The sequence below is a fragment of the Mus caroli genome, unplaced genomic scaffold (genome assembly GCF_978045245.1).
Source record: "Mus caroli unplaced genomic scaffold, Mus_caroli_1 scaffold_10, whole genome shotgun sequence".
NCBI classification, from domain to species: domain Eukaryota; kingdom Metazoa; phylum Chordata; class Mammalia; order Rodentia; family Muridae; genus Mus; species Mus caroli.
The window spans coordinates 65939204-65953376 of NW_028227265.1; positions in this window are offsets into that span (position 1 = coordinate 65939204).

The following is a 14173-nucleotide window of genomic DNA, read 5'->3' on the forward strand; positions in this document are numbered from 1 at the left end:
CCTGGATAGATGTTATACAGACACTGAGAGAACACAAATTCCAGCCCAGGCTACTATACCCAGCCAAACTCTCAATTACCATAGATGGAGAAACCAAAGTATTTCACGACAAAACCAAATTCACACATTATCTTTCCAGGAATCCAGCCCTATAAAGGATAATAACAGAAAAAAACCAATACAAGGAAAGGAACCACGCCCTAGAAAAAACAAGAAGTTAATCCCTCAACAAACCTAAAAGAAGACAGCCAAAAGAACAGAATGCCAACTTTAACAACAAAAATAACAGGAAGCAACAATTACTTTTCCTTAATATCTCTTAATATCAATGAACTCAACTCCCCAATAAAAAGACATAGACTAACAAACTGGCTACACAAACAAGACCCAACATTTTGCAGCTTGCAGGAAACTCAACTCAGAGAAAAAGATAGACACTACCTCAGAATGAAAGGCTGGAAAACAATTTTCCAAGCAAATGGTAGGAAGAAACAAGCTGGAGTAGCCATTCTAATATCTAATAAGATTGACTTCCAACCCAACGTCATCAAAAAAGACAAGGAGGGGCACTTCATACTCATCAAAGGTAAAATCCTCCAAGAGGAACTATTAATTCTGAATATCTATGCTTCAAATACAAGGGCAGCCACATTCATTAAAGAAACTTTAGTAAAGCTCAAAGCACATATTCCACCTCACACAATAATAGTGGGAGACTTTAACACACCACTTTCAATACTGGACAGATCATGGAAACAGAAACTAAACAGGGACACAGTGAAACTAATAGAAGTTATGAAACAAATGGACTTAACAGATACCTACAGAACATTTTATCCTAAAACAAAAGGATATACCTTCTTCTCAGCACCTCATGGTACCTTCTCCAAAACTGTCCACATAATTGATCACAAAACAAGCCTCAACACATACAAAAATATTGAAATTGCCCTATGCACCCTATCAGATAACCATGGACTAAGGCTGATCTTCAATAACAAAATAAATAATAGAAAGCCAAAATTCACGTGGAAACTGAACAACACTCTTATCAATGATACCTTGGTCAAGGAAGGAATAAAGAAAGAAATTAAGGACTTTTTAGAGTTCAATAATAATGAAGCCACAACATACCCAAACATATGGGACATGATGAAAACATTTCTAAGAGGAAAACTCATAGCTCTGAGTGCCTCCAAAAGGAAACTAGAGAGAGGCACACACTAGCAGCTTGACAACACACCTAAAAGCCCTAGAACAAAAGGAAGCAAATTCACCCAAGAGGAGTAGATGGCAGGAAATAATCAAACTCAAGGGCGAAATCAACCAAGTGGAAACAAGAAGAACTATTCAAAGAATCAATCAATCAAGGAGCTGGTTCTTTGAGAAAATCAACAAGAAAGACAAACCCTTAGCCAGACTCACTAGAGGGCACAGGGAAAGCATTCTAATTAACAAAATCAGAAATAAAAAGGGAGACATAACAACAGATCCTGAAGAAATCCAAAACACCATCAGATCCTTCTACAAAAGGCTATACTCAACAAAACTGGAGAACCTCGATGTAATGGAGAAGTTTCTAGACAGATACCAGGTACCAAAGTTGAATCAAGATCAGGTTAATGATCTAAACAGCCTTATATCCCCCAAAGAAATAAAAGCAGTCATTAATAGTCTCCCAACCTAAAAAAGCCCAGGAACAGATGGGTTTAGTGCAGAGTTCTATCAGAATTTCAAAGAAGATTTAATCCCATTCTTCACAAACTATTCCAGAAAATAGAAACAGAAGGCACTCTACCCAACTCATTCTATGAAGCCACAATTAATCTGATACCTAAACCACAAAAAGACCCAACAAAATAGAGAACTTCAGACCAATATCCCTTATGAATATTGATGCAAAAATCCTTAATAAAGTTCTTGCTAACTGAATCCAAGAACACATCAAAACGATCATCCATCCTGACCAAGTTGGTTTCATCCCAGGGATGCAGGGATGGTTCAATATAAGGAATTCCATCAACGTAATCCAGTATATAAACAAACTCAAAGACAAAAACCATATGATCATCTCGTTAGATGCTTAGAAGCATTTGACAAAAATCCAACACCCATTCATGATAAAAGTCTTGGAAAAATCAGGAATTCAAGGCCCATACCTAAACATGATAAAAGCAATCTACAGCAAACCAGTAGCCAACATCAAAGTAAATGGTGAGAATCTGGAAGCAATCCCACTAAAATCAGGGACTAGACAAGGCTGTCCACTCTCTCCCTACCTATTCAACATTGTACTTGAATTCCTAGCCAGAGCAATTAGACAACAAAAGGAGATCAAGGGGATACAAATTGGAAAGGAAGAAGTCAAAATATCACTTTTTGCAGATGATATGATAGTATATATAAGTGACCCTAAAAATTCCACCAGAGAATTCCTAAGCCTGATAAACAGCTTCAGTGAAGTAGCTGGATATAAAATTAACTCAAATAAGTCAATGGCCTTTCTGTACACAAAGGATAAATAGGCTGAGAAAGAAATTAGGGAAACAATACCCTTCTCAATAGTCACAAATAATATAAAATAACTTAGCGTGACTCTAACTAAGGAAGTGAAAGATCTGTATGATAAGAACTTCATGTCTCTGAAGAAAGAAATTAAAGAAGATCTCAGAAGATGGAAAGATCTCCCATGCTCATGGATTGTCAGGATCAATATAGTAAAAATGGCTATCTTGCCAAAAGCAATCCACAGATTCAATGCAATCCCCATCAAAATTCCAACTCAATTCTTCAACAAATTAGGAAGGGCAATCAGCAGATTCATCTGGAATAACAAAAAACCTTTGATAGCAAAGCTCTTCTCAAGGATAAAAGAACCTCTGGTGGAATCACCATGCCCGACCTAAAGCTGTACTACAGAGCAATTGTGATAAAAACTGCATGGTACTGGTATAGTGACAGACAAGTAGACCAATGGAACAGAATTGAAGACCCAGAGACAAATCCACACATCTATGGTCACTTGATCTTTGACAAGGGAGCTAAACCATCCAGTGGAAACATTTTCAACAAATGGTACTGGCACAACTGGCTGTTATCATGTAGAAGATTGTGAATTGATCCATTTCTATCTCCTTGTACTAAGGTCAAATCTAAGAGGATTAAGGAACTCCACAGAAAACTGAAGACACTGAAACTTATGGAGGAGAAAGTAGGGAAAAGCCTCAAGATATGGGTACAGGGGGAAATTCCTGAATAGAACATCAATGGCTTGTGCTGTAAGATCGAGAATTGATAAATGGGACCTCATAAAATTGCAAAGCTTCTGCAAGGCAAAAGACACCGTCAATAAGACAAAAAGACCACCAACAGATTGGGAAAGGATCTTTACCTATCCTAAATCAGATAGGGGACTAATATCCAATATATATAAAGACCTCAAGAAGGTGGACTCTAAAAAATCAAATAACCCCATTAAAAATTGGGCTCAGAACTGAACAAAGAATTCTCACCTGAGGAATACCGAATGGCAGAGAAGCACCTGAAAAAAATGTTCAGCATCCTTAATCATCAGGGAAATGCTAATCAAAACAACCCTGAGATTTCACCTCATACCAGTCAGAATCGCTAAGATCAAAAATTCAGGTGACAGCAGATGCTGGCGAGGATGTGGAGAAAGAGTAACACTCCTTCACTGTTGGTGGGATTGCAAGCTTGTACAACCACTCTGGAAATCAGTCTGGTGGTTCCTCAGAAAATTGGATATAGTACTACCAGAGGATCCAGCAACACCTCTCCTGGGCATATATCCAGAAGATGTCCCAACCTGTAAGAAGGACACATGCTCCACTATGTTCATAGCAGCCTTTTTTATAATATCCAGAAGTTGGAAAGAACCCAGATGCCCCTCAACAGAGGAATGGATACAGAAAATGTGGTACATTTACACAATTGAGTGCTTCTCAGCTATTAAAAATAATTAATTTATGAAATTCCTAGGCAAATGGATGGACTTGGAGGGCATCATCCTGAGTCAGGTAATCCAATCACAAAGAACTCACACAATATGTACTCACTGATAAGTGGATATTAGCCCAGAAACTTAGGATACCCAAGATATAAGATACAATTTGCTAAACACATGAAACTCAAGAAGAACGAAGACCAAAGTGTGGATACTTTGCCCCTTCATAGAATTGGGAACAAAACACCCATGGAAAGAGTTACAGAGACAAAATTTGGAGCTGTGACGAAAGGATGGACCATCTAGTAATTGCCGTATCCAGGGATCCATTCCATGATCAGCTTCTAAACACTGACACCATTGCATACACTAGTAAGATTTTGCTGAAAGGACTCAGATATAGCTGTCTCTTGTGATACTATGCCGGGGCCTAGCAAACACAGAAGTGGATGCTCACAGTCAGCTATTGAATGGATCACAGGGCCCCCAATGGAGGAGCTAGAGAAAGCACCCAAGGAACTAAAGGGAACTGTAACCCTATAGGGGGAACAACAATATGAACTAACCAGTACCCCGGAGCTCTTGTCTCTAACTGCATATGTATCAAAAAATGGCCTAGTAGGCAATCACTGGAAAGAGAGGACCATTGGACTTGCAAACTTTATATGCCCCAGTACAGGGGAACACCAGGGCCAAAAAGGGGGAGTGGGTGGGTAGGGTAGTGGGGGGGGGTATGGGGGACTTTTGGGATAGCATTGGAAATGTAAATGAGGAAAATACCTAATAAAAAAAATGAAAAAAAAAAAAAAACATCCAGGGCTGGACTTAGGTTCCCTACATATTTGTAAGAGATGCACAGCTTCATCTTCCTGTAGGTTCTCTAACAATTGGAATCAGGGCTGTCTCTGACTCTGTTGTGTGTCCCTTTCCCCCACCTGTACTGCCTGGTTGGGCCTCGATGAGAGGATATGCTCAGTTGTGCTGTGATTGGATGTCCCAGGGTAGGGTGGTAATCGAGGGGAACTTCCCCTTCTCTGAGATAAATGGGAGGGAGTAAGTGAGACATGGTTGCAAATGCAGCTCCTTGACATGCTTTCAGCTTTGAGAGCACTGTGAAATTGAACGATGCATCTCTGGCTTTCTCTTCCTTGTCTGCTTGTCTTTATTTGCCTTTTCTACATTATATTGTTCTCAAATACAACTTTGGTAAAATGTTCTGGGAAAGGAATTGAGAACATTACTAGAGAAGGAAATGGCTTCAATATCTATAGGAAGAAACCGCTCTGGCCCTGTTCACTCAAGCAGTCAACCCAGGCATATTGGGTCAAGATGTTCTGGATGTGGAGCCTGAATTAATTGTTCTCCTGGAAGTTTTAGCCAATCATGATGGTTACGTTGTATTAGGAGATAGTTGAAGCAGGAAACGTTTTTGAGAAACCTGAAGTTTTAGTAGTTAAGAGAATTGAAAACTCGAGGAAAAGGAACACTGGTCCTGGGTCACTAAGGATAGGGATGTTAGTAGAAATACAAAGGAGAAGATAGAGGAAGAAATAGCTGGAACTATTGGATTAGTGGGCAATGTTGAGAGCATTCATGATGGGAGATTGTTAATAATAAAAAGTTTTATTCAGAAATAATAACTGGGGATAATTGGAAGATAACTGTATAATAAAAAAAAATAGTTAGAAAAGTTTGGACCCCTCAAGAGGGCATTAGTGAACTGATCTTCCTGGAGAGATTGGAACATACTGATTTGAGCCCCTGGCATTGCCTGCCAAAGGAAATTAGGGTACAAGCTCTAAGAGACAGAATCCAGGGTTGTGATGGAGCCCTGGGGGAAACGGCAAAAGGAGTTACTATTGCATATGGAAAGGAGTTTGAAAAGCCTTGTGGAAATAGATATTTGGATAAGCCTAATAAAGAGATTTTACAAATTTAACACAAGTAAAACATATTAACATTATCCCAACCTGCTTATCACCTTTCTAGTCTCATGCTAATTCTGTAACCACAAGTGTATGCCTGGATGACCTGTAATATAGAGGTTTTTCTGAGAGATAAATATAATGTATAAGTTGCTCTAGCAGATACTGAACTGTGACTTTGTGTGTGATTCAGGTTTTCTGGTGGCATAGTTACATGGGGTTTCCAGGAAAAATAATGGACTTGAGGAAAATAATGAAAAGGTTCTTGATAGTGTATTATTGTATAACAAGAGAGTATGTAATCAATAAAAGACTGAGGTGAATTGAGACAGAGAGACAGAGAGAGAGAGAGAGAGAGAGAGAGAGAGAGAGAGAGAGAGAGAGAGAGAGTCCAAGCTGTCTCTAAGCACAGCTTCAGATCAGCAATGAGTCACCTGTCAGCTTGCACCTGCACTTTTGCCTACAACTCTGATTTTGCAGTCCTCCCATTCTTGAGAATTCCTGAGATGACTGAGGCTGGTCCTCAGCAGGGAAGGACTTAAAAGTGTGGGACTGGAAGGGGAGGAGGAAGGAGGAGAGCTGAGATCAATATGTAAAGTGAATAAATAAATTAACTAAAAAACCTTTATCTCTGATTTCTTTGCACTCTGCTCTCAAAAAAAAAAAAAAACCTTAAAATTATGCTGTAAACTCTTATGAAAGGATTTTTAATTTGTTCATTGGGTATGGTTTAAAAATCTATATTAACTGAAATAATATTTGAGTTTAAACTTATATAAATAAGAGCTATAATTAAAATACACACACACACACACACACACACACACACACACACACACACACACACTGAACTAGATATGGATGGAACTAGAAAATAGCATCCCGAGTGCAATTATCCAAATTCAGAAAGACATTCATGATATGTACTCATTTATAAGTGGATATTATGTAACATAAGTGGATATACTATATAATATATAGGTGGATATACTATATTACACACTATACACTAAATTATATAATAAACATCACATAACACATAACACAATGCTTAACACATAACACATAATATCTATTATATATGTGATATATGATGTGTGATATGTGTTGTGTGATATATGATATATAATATATAATTAATATATAATGTATAACATGTAGTGTATAGTGTATAACATATAACGTATAAGACATAGTGTGTGACATGTGTTATGTGACATGTGACATATAACCTATAATATATATGTATTTATATATGATTCTGGTCTTGTTTAGGGTGTGTGTGTGTGTAACTTGAATATAAGTCTCATTTAAAATATGTAAATATATCTATAGAAAAACAAATGTTTTAAAACAGCAACCATGTGCCTCTCCTTCATCTTGTCTGGTGACCTTTCCAGGGTGTAAGTGGCTACATGGCTTGCAATCTGCAATACAATTTAACCATCCAGAGATGAGCACAAGTTATAAAGCAACAATTATAAATCCTCTGAGTTCTAATGAGCTCTCTGTTTATGAATGTATCTCTTTTTGAATAATAAAGCAACTAGTCTCTTATTTTAAGTTGATATGGATTTTTATATGATAGAAATTCAGTTACATTCTTATACTGTATATGTGATGTAGAACTATTAAATGTGCTTGTGTATTTAATTTCATCGGCACAACTGCAACATATTATATATACAATATATGTAATATATTGTAACTAACCACTATATGTACATGTACATATGTGCATGCACATATACAAACATATGCATTATAAGTAACCACATTCTCACTTTACCTGCTGTGTTGGTTTTTCCACTTTCTGCTCTGAATAGTTTAACTGTAGAGTGATATATTCCTTCTCTGTCCCTTTAACGATCTGTGTACCGACTCTACAGTCCTGGAATGCCTAACTTCCATCATTTATGTATATTATATAGGCAAGTGAGTGCTTTGCACTATAGACCTTTGGATGTACTTACTGTAAAGCTTCCATGGTCATTTTATAAATGAAAAATCTAATTATAACTAATTAAGTCTATTCTATTACAGCTGACATTAAATATTAAAAGGCTACTGTGTCTGACTACAGTGTCCCAAAGTGTAAATGCTAGATGAAAATTATTAGTCACATAACATGGTTAGACACAGAAGTTGCTTATCTTTCCCCTGTATCAATCTGGTGGTGTAAAAGCTCAAATAGTGTGTTAAGATTCTTTCATGAAGTTTGCATTTCAATTCTCAGATCTACAAAGTTCCAATTTTATTAGTATTTTTTTCACAGTAGCCCTTTTCTGATTCATTTGTAGGAGTTGCATTTTGTAATAAATGGCTAAAAAAAATGCGAGCTCCTGAAGAAGAAACTTTCTTTGTGAGGTCAGTTGTGTTGGATGGTGTTTTGCTAAGGCAAACATGTGAAGGGACATTTATTTGAAAAAGAGATGGGTGAAAGACTAAGACAGACTCATGAAGGAATGCATTGCTTCAGCACACATAGGATAAAGGATGCTCTGCTAAAGCAAACATGTCAAAGGACACGTGATGAAGGATTCTTTGCTAATGACATGCATGTATTGGTCTGCCATTGTGTTGATCTCAGTTTGTTGGGACTCCATAGAGAGAAATGCACCAAAAAACTTCTGGCGGTGTATTGCAGTTTTTTACTACCTTGTCAGACTTGGGTGATTGGCAGAGTGATGTCAGCTAAGATAGACCTACATGCTGAAGCAGACACATGTGCTGAGGCAAGACCTGTGGAAGACGAATTTGGAGGAAGTATAAAAAGGACTCGACAGACAGTGATGGAGTCTGAGCTTGGCTTGCTTATAGAGCTACCTGTGCAATGTTTGTTCATCTCTCATCTTCACTGATCTTCGAGTAGCTGAGAGAGGCACAGATGAGAACTTTTCTTGGCACTCTTGTTGGCCCTGATCTCTCCTGCTGAATTGTGCTGAGCCTGAGACCTGGATGTTCCTGCTAGGTAGTGCCACCCTTGCTGATTTGTGTCTGCTATCCCTACTCTCTACTAAACTGGACTGCTGTTATATCCATGATATGTTTGCAAGTGGGTTGAGCTGCCTTTGTTGACCTTTGAACTGGACTGCTGATTTCCTGACAAGGCAGATGGGACTTGATCCAAAGAACCGTTTCTAAACAGGTTCACTTCCCTTGTATTCTTTCTTTTCTACTACCTCTGGTAGGTGGTTGGCTAGAAGGGAGGTTAAAGCATTTAGGAACCGTCATTAAAGAAGGCTTTGAAAAAATTAAGTTACAGGCTCCATCCATCTAATTTTAGGTATGAGCAAATTAATTATTGTGTTATGAGTCCTAGTTTGCCCATGATACTCCAGTCTTATAGCTAGAACCTGTCCATTGTCTACTGTACATCACACTCTTTGAACCTTCAGTTTGCCCTAGGGAAAATGGGAATGTTAAGGATTATTCTACTATCTCAGCTTCTTGAGAGAATGAAATGGAATTTGGGATCCTGGGGAAAGAGTGGCTTCTAGTGACAATTCTAAGAACATTAATATTCAAAGCTGGGGGTGTTTTAGATTTTCTTCCACAACTTTAAGCAGTATATATAAAGTCAAGATAAGTAAAATAAAATATAGTTTTTGGATAATTAGGTTTAAAGTTGATAGCTGAATATACAAGGTAATAGTAACTTAGAGGTTCAAGTCCTATTGCATATATAATAGACACTTGGTTTTCCAGAATGTAATAATGTCTGTTCCAGTAGAATTTCAGTGAATTCAGCTCCATGTCAATAGATGCTTCTGTCTGTTGCTAATCTTTCATACCAATTCATTACTGGTTTTCTTTAGATAATATTATAATCAATACATAGAATGTTCCTTGTCATTTTCTTAGTATTAAAACTTTTACCATTAGCCTCCAACTGATTCTCTAATGGTGTACTAAAGACTCTCAGAAGGCAAAAGAACCATATCATGTTGTAGTTCTAGGGCAGTGGTTCTCAACATGTGGGTTATGACTCCTGTGGAGGTGAAGTGATGCTATCACAGGAGTTGCCTAAGACTATCAGAAAACACATATATTTACATTACAATTCATAACATTAGCAAATTTGCAGTTGTAAAGTAGCAACAAAAATAATTATATGGTTAGGGATCACCACCACATTAGGAACTATAGTAAAAGGTCACAGCATTAAAAATATCAGGAACCAGTGTTCAGCACTGAAACTGAAACTTGAAAGCCCAAGCACATATGCTTGAATCCCACAGATTGATTTTATACTTGTTTATTGCAAGCTCCTGGTTGGCCACCTACAGCCTATTCTGTTCCTTGGCTTGTGGGTGTGTTTCTGCCCTTGGTACTGTATTATTTGCTGTTCTTTGTTTGGTACCTTGTGGCTCTTTTATGCTTACATGGACACAGTAACACTAGTTAAGGGTCTGTCAATGGTCATATAACTTCATTCCAGCTCATAACTACTCCTACTTCCCTATCGCGGACACTTATATTCAGAATTACTAGAGATCAGAATATTGGAAGAAACAATAGAACAATGACAATGGCAATTTTCTTTCGTGACCACAGCCCCAGATCCACAGGTTTGTACATACAATGGCCCCTCCAGCAAACCGATGTAGACAATTAAGATTTGATTGACAAGTTATACAGCTGATCAGAAATCCTCATTTGTATTCTTAGATGCTCAAAGCTGCTACATGTCAGGCTAGTTTTTGAACCTTATTTCCTTGGAAGTTATATAGAAATTGATAAAAGTTGTACTTAACAGTTGAAAATTAAGCACACCAGGGTCCCCAGTGAAGGAGCTAGAGAAAGTACCCAAGGAGCTGAAGGTGTTTGCAGCCCCATAGGAGGAACAACAATATGTACTAACCAGTACCCCCAGGGCTCCCTGGGACTAAACCACCAATCAAAGAAAACACATGGTGGGACTCGTGTCTCTAGCTGCACATGTAGCAGAGGATGGCATAGTCGGCCATCAATGGGAGGAGAGGCCCTTGGTCTTGTGAAGGTTCTATGCCCCAGTATAGGGGAATGCCAGGGCCAGAAAGTGGCAGTGGGCAGGTTGGGGAGCGGGATGGGGGTGAGGGGATAGGGGATAAAGAAAATATTTACAAAACAATAACAATAATAATATAAATAAAAGTATTTAATAAATAAATACTATAAACCATGAAAAAAAGAAAAAAATTAAGCACAGAGCTGTTATATTTTCCATATATGAAAAATACAATAGACAATTTCTAATGATTTAAGTGTAAATTTCACATTTACAGATTTTTGTTTAAACATTAAAAAGTCTATTGTTAAACATTATTTTAGAGAGAGATTGCACAATTTATCTTCAAACACCTTTAGCTTGCTAATCTTGCCTAAAAGGAGCTGACCATTGTTTAGAATAAATAATGAAATTTGGCTTGAGGTCATCTTTAGTTTCTCATTAAATCTGTCAAGTCCCATTTAATCAGTGAATAGTTATTTCAAAATACAAAGCTTGAACCTATGATTCTGTTTGTGCTTTGTGGTTAACTTCATTTGAATACGAAGGTGTACAAGTTTATTTTGTTTCATGAAGAAATGGCCACTCAGTACCAAGCAGATCCAGTGAAGTGTCCATCCTACTTCCTGGATTCCATTCTTTTAAAAAAAAATCATCACTGAATTTGTGAGGTTGGACATAAATGTGAAGTCAATTCAGACATTTACAAGTATATTTCTCCTGCCTCCTGAGAAAATAGTTCACATGAAATTTAACATTCTCTCTATTTTAATCTCAAAAATTTCTCCTGTTTGGTGAGATGTTTTCTCACTGTATTGTGTGTAGTATATCTGTGCATGTATGCATATGGGAGTGGGTGCAACTATGTGTGTATGTGTATATGTAGACCAGATGTTGTGTGTATGTGTGTGTGTCTATGTGTGTATGTGTGTCTGTAGGCAAGATGTTGTGTGTGTCTGTATGTGTATTGCATGTGTATGTCGGGTGTTGTATGTGTGTGGTGTGTTTATGTATGTATGTTTGTGTATGTCTATGTGTGCCTGTGATGTGTGTGTGTGTGTCTTTGTGTGTGTGTGCCTGTATGTGTGCATGTGTATGTCGCTGTTGTATGTTTGGTGTGTGTGTGTGTGTTTGTGTATGTCTGTGTGTACCTGTGTGGTGTGTGTGTTTGTGTATGTCTGATGTGTGTGTGTTTGTGTGTATGTCTGATGTGTATGTGTGTATGTCTGGTATGTGTGTGTGTGTGTCTGTATGTGTGTTTGTGTGTGTGTGTATATGTGTTTGTGTGTATGTCTGGTGTGTGTGTGTGTCTGTATGTGTTTTTGTGTGTATGTCTGGTGTTTGTGTGTGTAGGCCTGATGTTGATGGTGCCATTTACTCTATCACCATTCTCTTTCTTTTTAGAAGTTAGGTTTCTCATGGAATCTGAAGATTACCAATTTGGATAGGCTGGCTAGCACGCCTCAGAGATGCTCTCCCTCCCAGCACTGGGACACAGGATTGAAGCAATGTAGCTCCATAGCTTGCTCTTCTGTGGGTGCTGCATATCTGACCTCAAGATGTGAGGCTTGCTGAACCAGCACTTTACTGCCTGAGGAATTTTGTCACAGTGAAATTGTCATACTGTGTGTATGCGTGTACGTGTGTGCATGTATATGTGCATATGTGTTTATAGATTTGTGTTTCTTCTTATCTTTGTAATTTTCCTAACACATTTCTCTGAAAGTATACTCATTGCAGTGGCCTACATGTCATCCAGTTGGCTGGATACATACATTGCTCCTTATGTTTTGCTTTATTCTACAAAAGAGAACATCTTTTAAAATGATCATTCTTTTGACTGAGACAACACACATCTTTTATATTAAACAACAACAGCCTTTCTTATTGTTGTTGAAAGAATTGACTACTGCTTCTAACTCAATTGTGAGGCCAATGCTAATGTCACTTTTATGTCGACATGGTAACCGAGTTGTAGCAAGGTGAAATATTTGTGATGTACTGGAAACAGAGTAACAAAAATTCATCCAGTGAGGCAATCTCAGAATAGGAGACTGTTCCTTTTCTTTCTGTCCTTTCTAACTCTCTACCTAGCTTCTGTTCTTCCTTCTCCATCATTTTTGGTTCTTTGTGAATTTTACATCATGCACACAAACCCCTCTCATACCCCAGCCCCCTTTACTCTTGTAACTTCCTCCCCAACAGAGATAAAATAAAAATCTTGTTGTGGAAGCAGTTCTGAGTCACAGTGTGTCCCATGGTATACCCTACATTTGTCTACATTTCTTCACTTGCAAATGTTCATTGCAATGACTCCAGATTTGGTTAGGTATGAGACCTCTGACTTCTGTTACTTTGTCAGTACTGGAGCCTCCAGACTCCTCTCAGATATACTGATGTTTCCCTGTGTCAAGAAGATCCTGCAGTTTTGGAATTATAGGATCAGTCCCTTCATGCACTACTGCAGTTAATTGACCAACGGGGTTGATGTTGAGTGGGCCAATTCAAAGCTCTAGATTAGGGTCTGAGAGGTATCTGAGCTGGTCAGCCAGATGGATCTCCTGCTTTTAGATCCTTATGGCCAGATCACCAGCAACCCCTGCTACCAGGGACAGCTCTACCTTGTGTGCAGGGGAGGTAGAGGGTCCATTTTCCCAAGTGTTGTCGCTGGCAAGGGACATGGCCAGTTCTACTATCATGACCCAAAGTTGTATTTCTCACTTCTCTTAGATGGCAAGGGATGCCGGAGGAGAGAAGGTGATCCCTCCCTCATCTGTCGTTGCCACAACCCAGAAGATAATGGGCCTGGTAGGTTCTCCTGCACTTATACCCTCAGGAACAGATCACCTGCAGCCCCCATATCCAGGGCCAGCTCTGCTGTACTGGCCAGGTGAAATACAGGATCTGCTCTCCCGCTGCAGCAGGTGAGGGGCAGGGTCAGTCTTCTGCTCTGCTGCCCTGCTCTAGGTGGTAAGGATGGAGGAGGGGGGAAGGGAATCTCTCTCATATTCACATCATCTCAAAGGAGATGAATGGTAGGGCCAGCTCTCCTCTGCTCCTATGCTCAGGTCCAGCTCACCCACAGCTCTGGCAATGTTCAAGTCCCACTCTCCCAGGATGAGAACTGGCTAGGTGCAGGGTCAGCTCTGCTACCTATAGGGTCATTTTCCCCAAGATGCACAGGTGAGGGCTGGGGCCCATTCTGCACAGCCCTCAGAAATTAACATGTCCTTGGGTGGCAACCCAAACCATGGGTGTCTGCCTAGCCTTTGGTAGTAACAGACCCCTGGTTGT